Source organism: Vulpes lagopus, chromosome 15, assembly GCF_018345385.1.
Source record: "Vulpes lagopus strain Blue_001 chromosome 15, ASM1834538v1, whole genome shotgun sequence".
NCBI lineage: Eukaryota > Metazoa > Chordata > Mammalia > Carnivora > Canidae > Vulpes > Vulpes lagopus.
Window position 1 is genome coordinate 27,190,224 of NC_054838.1, and position 10,403 is coordinate 27,200,626.

General features: G+C 58.6%; 1 pseudogene; it reads left to right on the forward strand.

The window, feature by feature from the left end:
* The first annotated feature begins 4,122 nt into the window (after positions 1-4,122).
* On the forward strand, positions 4,123-4,468 carry LOC121476181 (annotated as a pseudogene).
* The last annotated feature ends 5,935 nt before the right edge of the window (positions 4,469-10,403 follow it).

The following is a 10,403-nucleotide window of genomic DNA, read 5'->3' on the forward strand; positions in this document are numbered from 1 at the left end:
CCCAGGGCAGCAGTTAGGAGGGCAGGGTGATGGGGAGCAGTCGGGAGCCTGGAGAAGGGGACCTGTGTGGGAGGCTTCCAGGGGGTGGCGTCCTGCTCGGGGCAGTGGCCACCACTCCGAGGGGCCTCACTCTGGGAGCCACGGGCAGGGAAGCCTCAGCTCCCTGGACCTCTCGGATCTGCAGGGAGGCAGAGCTTCTTCCTGGACAGAACAGGAAGGACGTGCTCCATGCCCAGCGCCCTGGCACCGAGCAGATAGAAGGAAAAGTGTGCTGGGGGAGCGGGCTGACACAGGCCAGGCACCCGGCCTGCACCGCGCTGTGCGGAAGGAGAGGGAGCAGGAGCAGAGAGGCGGAGGCTTGGCCCATGCTGAGGATCCCGCCAGGTGAGCCTGGCCCCATGAGCTCAGAGAGGCTGCGGGGCAGCCATTTCCCCCAGCTGGGGTAGGGGAAATCTCACCTCCTCCCAGTCAGCCCAGTGAGGGGTGACTTGAGCCCTCGGTGGATTCAGCTGGCAGCCAGGGCCGGTTTCCCCAAGCCTCGCCATCCCACTCTGTAAAATGGGCCATGGGGAAGTAGAGGGTAGGAGGGGTGGGTAGGCGGCCCCCTGGCTGTGCAGAGCCCAAGCAGGTGCCGGGGTCCCCATTCCTAAGGCTTCAGGGCGACAAGTGGGCCGAACTGGAGCCCTGAAGTGAGGGGTGCTGCAACTTTGACCCAAGGACCGCTGCCTCTGCTCCACTTCCCCCAACAGAGGGGAAACAGAGACCGTGAGGCAGGTGAGGTAGGTGAGGCAGGTGAGGCAGGAGCGGTGGGGGCACCCCAGGGCCTGGTCCCCAGAGATGATCTAAGCAGCCAGGCTGAGTTTAGAAGATGCAACCCCTTGATCCCTGATGCAGTCAAACCTCCTGTTGCTGTTCTTGTCATCTCAGTGTTCATGGAGGCCTCCCCTGGGCCTGAGTATGGAAATAGACCAGTTGGCAGAGGTGGGTGTCCACAGAGACAGGACCACACAGGGTGACAAACCCAGACTCAGAGGCTCTGGCTACCATTTAGGGCCCTCTCTGCCTGGAGGAGTCAGGCAGGACTTCCCAGAGACAGAGGGTGTCACAGGATCAAAGAAGCTTCCAAGCAGCCTAGAGACTGGCAGGGGAGATGGCTGGACTTGGTGGGGAGATGTGGAAGGAGATGGCCTGTGTGAGGCTGTGGGGCTCAGGGGGGTCAGAGGTGAGGTCAGAGGGTCCTCCCTGCCAGGCTGAGAGCTGGGATTTATCCTGCAGGCCTGGGGGAGCCACAGAAGCTTTGAGCAGGAGAGGCCTGGTCAGGGTGTGTGCTAGAGCAGTGCTTCCCCATCCCTAGCATCAGTCACCCCCCATCCCTAGCATCAGAGTCACCCCGAGGGCTGGTTAAAATAGCCACTGCCAGGGAGGCCGGAGGCGGGGGGTGGGGGGGTGGGGGGGTGGGGTGGGGGGGGTGGGGTGGGGGTTTACCTCCCCAGAGTGTGTGATTCTGGAGAGCTGGGGTGGGGCCTGCGAATTTGCATCTCTAACACTTAGAGTAAGGAAGGGCTGGGCTTTCCATCTTGGAGATGGGAACCCAGAGGGGCTCAGGACTGGGGCATGATGAGGAGAAGGAAGTCTGAGGCCTCAGGGGACCCGAAGGAACCCAGATCAGGGTGTCACGCTGCAGCTAAGCTTGAGGCCGGGAGCAGGGCAAGCATCTGGCCGCACAGAAAAAGGGGAGGCCCCTGGTACCCAGCTGGGCCCTGCTCTGACCTATGGGGAGGCCTCCTGCACAGGCCAAGCTGCCCTGAAACCTAGCCCTGCAGCGCCGGCTCCCTCCGGGAAGCTCCAGGCACAGGACCAGGACTGCAGTCAGACCAGGACCTGAGTCTAGCTCCCTGGGGTTCTCTGTAACCCTGGTCAACTCACACCCCTCAGAGCCCAGACTTCCCATCTAAAATGGGGACAATAGCTCCTGCCTTCCAAAACTGTTAGGGTGCTGGGGGGTATGAAAGCTCCATGTGAGCTGCACACCCCAGTGCCTGCCTGAGTCACTATTGCTACTCCTACTTCAGGGAAGGGAAACACAGCAAGAAGACAGGATGCCTTAACCCGGAGCAACAGTGAATGGCATTCCAGGCACCATAATAAATTTATGCAAAAAATATTTGTGATGGGAGCCCTGGGACACACAAGGTGGGGGGTGGATAGGGCTCACACCCCTCTGTGATGTGTCTCCTGGCGCTAGGCCTGGAGTAGGGCCACCGAGCCGGGATCTGAGCCCTGTTCCCTTCTGCACAGACTAAATATTTGGGCTTCTCCTTCCTGGGGCTGGCGGCCTGGCGGGACCCAGGACCCCCTGTGGTGTGGCCGCCCTGGCTTCTGGTGGGTGGTGGAGATTGATCACAGAAGGCCCTGCTCGGACCAGCCAGCCCCTAAAAGGACAGAGCCCTGCCAGCCACCAGCCGAGAATCTGCCTCTGACACCGTGGGACCTGGAGCAGCTCTGGGCCTCAGTTTCCCCATCTGTGGAGTGGGAGTGGGGCAGGAGGGCTGAACAGGCTGGTGACTTCTAAGGCCCCTTCTGGGTTCCCGGGGATGGCAGCTTCTCTGAACCTCCTCCACAGTGCCTGCCACAGAGTTAGGCCTCTGTGAGCAAGTGGGTAGGGCACCTGCAAAACAGGACAATCCCTCCTGAGCAGGGAGGTGGGTGGACCCAGTGACAACACAGATGGAGGTCCTTTACCAAAGATGGAAGGCCTTGGAAGAGCTCTATTTACCAGGTTGGCATTTGGCAGGGGAGGGCCAGGGTTGTATGAAAACATCTCTAAATGCCACTCATACTGTCCCTCCTACCCCAGTAAGGCAAGGCTCCTGCCCAGCATTGTGGCAGGGACCGAGCAGGAAGCCAGGAGGGGAGTGCCTGTGGACATGAGCTGTTGGCTCCAGCTTGAAAGTGGAGTCTCATCAGAAGAGCCAGGGTGGGGCACTTGGGTGGCTCAGTGGTTGAGTGTCTGCCTTCGACTCAGGGTGTGATACAGGGGATCCAGGATCAAGTCCCTCATTGGGCTCCCTTCATGGAGCCTGCTTCTCCCTCTGCCTGTGTCTCTGCCTCTCTCTGTGTGTCTCTCATGAATAAATAAATAAAATTTAAAAAAAGAAGAAGAGCTGAAGTGTTCAATCCCAGCAGCATGACCTCCACGGCAAATATCTACAAGGCCTGGACTCTGCCGTAGGCTGTCCTGAGCCCTTGATCCCACCTACATCTCTCAAGATCCTGTAGAGGGGGGACCTATGATTGTCCTCATTTTACAGATGAAGAAACTGAGACACACAAGATGCCACGGTCACCCAAGAATGAAATGGTGGGGCCGAGCCTTGGCCTGGCTCTGGAGTCCCCTCCGATGAGTTGTCTGTGTAGTAATAATGGTGTGACTGACTCCCAGGGCTTTGAGGAAGGTTAGGCTATCGGGACGTGTGAGTGCCACAGTGCCAAGTGCGTGAGGAGCATCCAGCAGGTGTCTGCCCATTGCTCATCCCTGCAGGAGAGGCTCAGTCCAGGTGTCTATGTGCCAAGGCATGTGAGAGCCTGTGGATCTGATTCTAAAATGACCTGCCTTCCCGTGGTGCCCCCTTTGGAAGCTTCCTCTAGGGGAGAGTCGTCCAGTCTCAAGCAGCCAGGTGCTCCCCTGAAGCCAGGTCCTGGGGCTGAGCTCTGATACTTGTGCCTCAAACTCTCCATGGGTCCAGGTCCTTGCAAGCTCTGGGAGACAGCCCCCATGCACACTCACCCCGGGGAGCAGCCCCAGCACACAGTAGGTGTTTAGGAAACGTGAGCACGAACAGGTTGGCGGGGGCCGGGGTTGGGGATTACCATGGGGCCAGCTGCTGTCTGAGCCCCTGGGAGTCAGAGCGGAAGGAATGGCCTCTCACCTCAGGTGTAAATTGGCATTAACCTGGAGGCGGATGGGAATGCGGCTGCCCCTCTGGGTGCACCAGTCACCAGGAGGGCAGCATCCTCCAGAAAGCATAAATTTCTCTGTGTGCCAGATGGGCGATACCTGCCTAGAGCCTGGACCCGAACCCCAACCTCAGGCCTTGCGGTGGGGGGGTACTACAGTACTAAACGCGCCTGGGGAACGGCTTCCACACCAATAAGCCATGTGCGAGGAGATTGCCATCATCCCCAACAAGAAGCTCTGCAACAAGATCGCAGCTATGTCACACATGGGATGAAGCGGAGTCAGCGGGGCCCGGTGAGAGGCATCTCCATCAAGTTGCAAGAGGAGGAGAGAGAAAGGAGGGATAATTACATGCCCGAGGTTTCAGCCCTGGGTCAGGAGATTGTCGAGGTAGATCCTGACACTAAGGAGATGTTGAAACTCTTGGACTTCGGAAGCCTGTCCAACCTGCAGGTCATCACTCAGCCTACAGTTGGGATGAATTTCAAAACACCACGGGGAGCTGTTTGAATCTTTCTGCTGTGCTGTAATATCTTCAATAAACCTTGGTAAACAACAAACAACAACAAAAGTGGACCCGGTGGGGGGTCCTCACCCCATCAGGCCTTGTACTTCTGCTCCATATTTGGGCCAGGCTTGTGTTGGGTTCTGAGGAGACAGTGGAGACAAGATGAGGTCCTCGGGAACCCCAGGACAGCCTGAGGTACCCATGGGGGCACTGTGCGGGGCCGGGGCTAGGGACTTGATGTGGGGAAGAGCCTTCCCAGAGGCCCACAGCCTGTTGGGAGAGAGTGAGAGGGTGCCCATGTGCTCCGGAAGCCATGGGGTTACAGGGCCTCATCAAGGAGCTGGGCTACCCTGCTGCTCAGCCCTCCTCACGGCCTCCTGTGGGACACCCCCTCTCCAGCCCCCAGAGCTGGGCTTTTCCAACAACCCCAAAGCCCCGCGAGCATGTCTCCTGAAGGAAGAAACCTTGCTCTCCCAGTCTCTGAGCCTCTGCCAGACTGTCCCCTCTGCCCAGGGGTCCTCCAGTCCCCTGGACACTGCTTCTCGTTCCAGGTCCAGCTGTAGAGATGCCCCTGGTCCCAGGCTCCCAGCTCACTTTGCTCCCCCCATGTCTGGAGATGCTAAGGGCTGGAGCCCCACTGATCCCCCAGGGCCCGGCAGAGTGTGGCTCCGTACGTACGTGTGGCTCTGGGGAGGTTTGATGACTGACTGAATTCTGATTTAGCAACAATGGCTCCCAATAAATAACTCTTGCCGTTGGGCACCTGGGTGGCTCAGCGGCTCAGCGGTTGAGCGTCTGCCTTTGGCCCGGGGCGTGATCCCAGGGATCCGGGGTTGAGTCCCACATCGGGCTCCCTGCATGGAGCCTGCTTCTCCCTCTGCCTATGTCTCTGCCTCTCTCTCTCTCTGTGTCTCTCATGAATGAGTAAATAAAATCTTAAAACACAAAAACTCTTGCCATCTGATGTGCCAAGTGTTTGCTGCGCATTATCTAGTTTGAACCTCACAATAATCCAGAGAGGTGGGTGTTGCTATTCATGACACCTTACAGATGCACAATCTGAAGCTCAAGGAGGAAGCAGCTTATGCCAGGTCCCCAGGCAGTGAGGGCGGAGCCAGGGATCAGTGGCCGGAGAGCGGAGAGCAGAGCCGGCTCCCAACCACAGCAGACCTCCTAGCCGGGGCAGCGTCCTTCCTCTGCCCCCCCCACCCCCCCTGGCAGGTGTGGCTTCCAAGAACTGGGACTGGCCTTCCTGTGCCCCCGGCACGCAGCACAGGGAGAGGCAGGAGCCCGAGCCCAGGGCAGCTTTGGGGAAGGACAGCCTGTGTAACATGGCCCGGCAGGCAAGCTCTGGCGGGGGCTCCAGCCCGGTGAGCCACTCGATGCTCTCTCCCAAGGCCAGGAGCTTGTGCTCACCCCCATTTTACAGCTGAGCCAGCGGTGTCTCAGGAGCTGAGACTTGCCCGGGGTCACCGGGTTTGTAGGAGCAGTGGCTCAGATCAGACCCTGGCTGGGCGCCCCTCACAGGCCACAACCCTACCTGGGCCGTGAGGACTCCGCATAGCCTGTGCATTTCAGATGTGTTCTGGAGACAGATACGGAGAGGAGAGGGCGGGTGGTGGGTGTCTCGGGGGCGTGGATGTGGACTCGTGTTGGGGTGGGGGCAGGCTGTGCGTGTGCGCTGGAGGTGGGGGGTGTCTGTTTTTGCCTCAGATGTTAGACACAGCCTGGGCTTTGGCACAGACGGGGAATGTCAACAGCAGCCACCCCTGCCCCATCCCTGAGGATCCGAGACCCATCACTGGTGACTATGGGGTCTCTGTTTTGGGGGAGAGGAGCTCTCAGGGCCAGCAGGAAGGAAGGGCAGCAACTGTTAGCAGGAGAGTGGCTCCCCAAGCTAACACCCGAGGGGCAGGAATGCTGCTGGGGGGTGGCACTTGGAGCACCGCAGGTAAGCCCCACCACACACCTGCAGGGAAGGCATTGCACCAGCCGCCTGTCCTAGAAGCTGGCCTTGGGTCACCAGCTGATGGTAACCTATCCTTGTATCTGGAAGTGTCCAGAGAAATGTTAAACGGAACCAGGGTCTGCAGCAAGCAGGCTTCCTGCCTGCCAGCTCCACCTTCTCTTGGGTTAGATGTGACTGCGAGTGAGACCAGCTCTTGGGGGAGAAGAAGGACGAAATAAACCCTAGAAAAATCACCATGACACTCCCAAGTCAGGTGGAGGAAACAAAGGCATAGTCTGAGATTCTTTAGATTCCAGACATGCTGCTAGACTGCCAGCGTCCTGGAGCCCTGGGCTCCCAGGACCGTGGCACGTTTTGGGTGGTGATCCAGAATCCGAGAAAGGCTGAATCGGAATCTCGAGTTAGGAGGTGCCTTCAAGGGCATGGCACCTAATGGGCAGCTGTGCCAGCACCTCCCAGGCGGCCTCTGGCTCCACAGCCCCTGCAAGCCCCGCACACTTTGACGGATGCAGAGATGATGGAGACATAAACACTTAGGTTTTAACTACAGCTGTGCCGCCGTCCAGGAGCACTGGGGCCTGGGCCTCTCGACCCTCTGTCTTCACGGCCAGCCCCAGGGCCAGCCTGGATGGGGTGTCTGGGATGGTTGTGTGATCTGCCGTCTCCGCTCCCCCTCCACCCTAGGCCCAGCCCTCCGGCCCCCCGCTGGAGCCCGGCAGGTGAGGCAATGGGGACCAAGGGGCCGATAAGAAGAATGTCTTCAGCAGCCATAGGCCCGGGGAGCCGAGCGGATATTGATTTGGTCTATGGGAGCAGAGGGACCCATTAAACGGGCGGCTGTTAAATCGCTCTGCCTGAAGCCAGCCATCTCTGCGGGTGGCCGGGGACCTGGCGGGCAGGCGGTGCCGGACCAGCCTGGCTAGCACCCTGCTGGGGGTGGGCTTAGACGCCCTGGCTCTAATGGACCAGCCCAGGGCCCGAGGCGGCCTGGTGCCCACAGGCCCCTGAGCTCCAGCCACACCCCTCTTCTAGGCCTCTTCCCAGCAAACCTGGCTGCCATGCCTTTGCTCATGCAGACCCCGCCCTTTGCCGCTTCCCCCATCTCTTGAAATCCTACTCAGCTTTCCAGACCCAGTGCAAATGGCTCTTCCTCCAGGAAGTCTTCGAGGCTTTCTACTCCCTAACCCCGACACTTTGAGAGAGGTGGATTTTCCCTCCCCAAATCCCCAAAGCCCGCAGATGAGCCCTGCTGTCTTCTGACTATAGTCATCTCTGCCACGCTAACTAGGAGTGCAGGCCGCCCACTCAAGGGGGACACGTGTGCTTCATCCCCTCAGCCACCCCCTCTGTCCAGGTGCAGCTTGGGCATCTGGGCACCCAGGTGATGACAGTGAGATCCTCAGCTGGGGAGGACAGTGCAGGAAAGTGTTGGCTGAGCTCCATCCTGATGGCCATTGATGCGGCCACACGACACCTGCACCTGGACTGCATTCCCGTCCCTGTGACAGATATCCAGAACTGCTCAGTCTCCTCTCCCTCCCGTGAGCCACCCTGTCCGGCCACTCTGGCTCACAGTCAATACCCATTCAGCCAGGGTACCTCTCTCCCTTGAGTGGCCATCCCAGACTTATAGCCAGGGAGTCTGGGATTTGAATCCCTGCTCTGCCCCTTATGGCTCTACAAAACTGGGCCACTTGCTTCTTTCCCTGGGCCTCCGTTTCCTCATCAATAATGGAGATACTGGGCTCTACCTCTCAAAATTGTGAGAATTAAATGAGACTATTATTGTAAAGGCCCAGAGATGGGCAGTGGCTGGTGGGAGTCACACAGCACGAGAGTGGATAACATGCTGGGCCCCCTGCCTCCAAGCCCCAACCACCCCCACCACCTATCCTCTGTTGGTCTGAGGTCCCAGGCTGGGGCCTGCATCCTGCTGGAGGCCTGGTCTGTGTAACCTGGCAGCTGGCCATCGTGACCTGAGGAACAACAGACCATCAGCCTGCTCAGGGCTGGGCCCAGGCCCCCCTTGGTTGTTTCTCTGGTCTGACCTGGCCTCCCCAGGGGCCCTTATCTGTCCACTCTCTCCTTTCCCACCAACCTAATCTCTCCCTCTCTTCAGGAGTTCCTGTTTCCTCTCCACCGCCTTCTTGTCTCCCTCCTCATGTCTCCAGCCAGCCTCCCACACTTGGTTCAGAAGCCTCCTCAGAGCAGCTGGTCCTGTCATCCTTGGGGAGTGGCCCTCTCTCCAGGGCCTCCTGGGCCCCACAGAGCCCCACTGGGGCTGTGCTCGTCTCAGGTAGGAGAGAGGTGGAGCATGGCTATCCTGCTGGTGGCAAACATTCTGACACCTACCTGCAGGTCGATACCCGGGCTTTCTCTATTGTCAAGGATGGCTATTGGTTCTGGGGCCTCTATAATGCTTCCAAGGCAACGGTTTGAACATTTCTATTCCAAAAGTCCAAGGTACCAAGAAGTTATGGCTTGAAATCTCTGCACACAATGAGATCCTAAGACACCAGAGCTCTGAGGTTCTGGGGTTTGCGCTGGAGGCCCCACCCCTGTCTCACCCTAGAGGAGGCTCAGCCTAGCTGCATGCTTTGAATATGGACCTGGCCTAGGAGGAACAGCAGAGACACCAGTTCCCTACCCCTTCTTGATTGCCCAGCCCCTGACCAGCCAGAGAGGTGCAGGGCTTCATTGCTTGCCTGGGTGCTGGCCAGAGAGGTGCAGGGCTTCATTGCTGGCCTGGGTGCAGGCCAGTGGCAGGTGCATAAGGCCTACTGAGTCAGGGGCCCAGCTGGATCTTCCATCCTGAGCTAGGAATAGTCTTTTGCCTTCTATACCACTCTCTCTGCACCTGGCTGGAGTGAGGACTCATGAGAAGGGAGCTGGGTCTGGTGGCAGATGTAGAGGGGCCCCCACCCCGCACCACTGTGGACCTACCACGAGATCAGGGGCAAGCCACCCCTTTTGCAGAGCCCTGCCGTCCTCACCTGCCAGATGGACATAACTGTGCCCACCTGGGGCTTGTCGTGAACATGACTTGAGACGGTGTCTCTGGACGAGCACATAGTAAGAGCACAATAAAGGGTAGTATTTGTGTTATTATGATCATCCTTTCTGAGAATTATTCTGGGTCCTTGCTCTGATTTCTTCATTTGCTTGTCCTGGTTAAGGTCCAAAGAACACCCTCAAATCCAACATTTCTGAGGCATGAGCTCAGTCCCAGGTGTGCCACTCCCAGATCCCGGGGGCCCACAGGTGCGTTGGCTCGTCCCAGCTCCTGAGGAGGCCCCAGATGGGTGGGGGAGGGAGACACAGACACAACACAGACCTGTACAACAACCTGGCTCAATGCAATGTCGCAGAGGAGCACAATGGCTATGGGAACCTAGAGGAGGCCCAGGCTGAGGGCGGTCAGGGAAGGCTTCCTGGGGGAGAGGACCAGATAGCTGGGCCTTGAAGGAAGATTGAGCAGTGGCTGAGTGTGATGGCTGCTTTAATGGTTCAGAGGGTTGCAGGGAGCCTGTGGAAGGAGAGATCTCTTCCACCCAGGGTGCTAAGGAAGGCTTGGTAGAGAGGGTCATGACAGCTGAACAGGACTCCAGCAGGAAGAGTTCCATTCCAGGCCTATGAAGCACAGCAGATGGCCAGAGGCAGGCCTGGCAGTCAGGTTTCTGTACCCACGAGTGTGTGAGTGGTCTGCTTGTGGCTGGAGCAGAGGAGATGCCTGGGCGATTGCAGAAAATGTGCTTGGAAGAGTGACCTATGACCTGGGTGGGAGTAGGGGGCAGTCTTTGCCAGACCCGGGAACCAGGGATTGGTTTTGTAGGCCGAGAGGAGCCAATGACGGCTGTGGAGCAGGAGTAGCACCGGGCTCGGGAGACAGCACACTCCCGAACAATCCAAGGGATTGTTCAATAAGTTTTCTGCAGAGATGCCAGCAAGAGCCTCTCCCTGGAATGTCC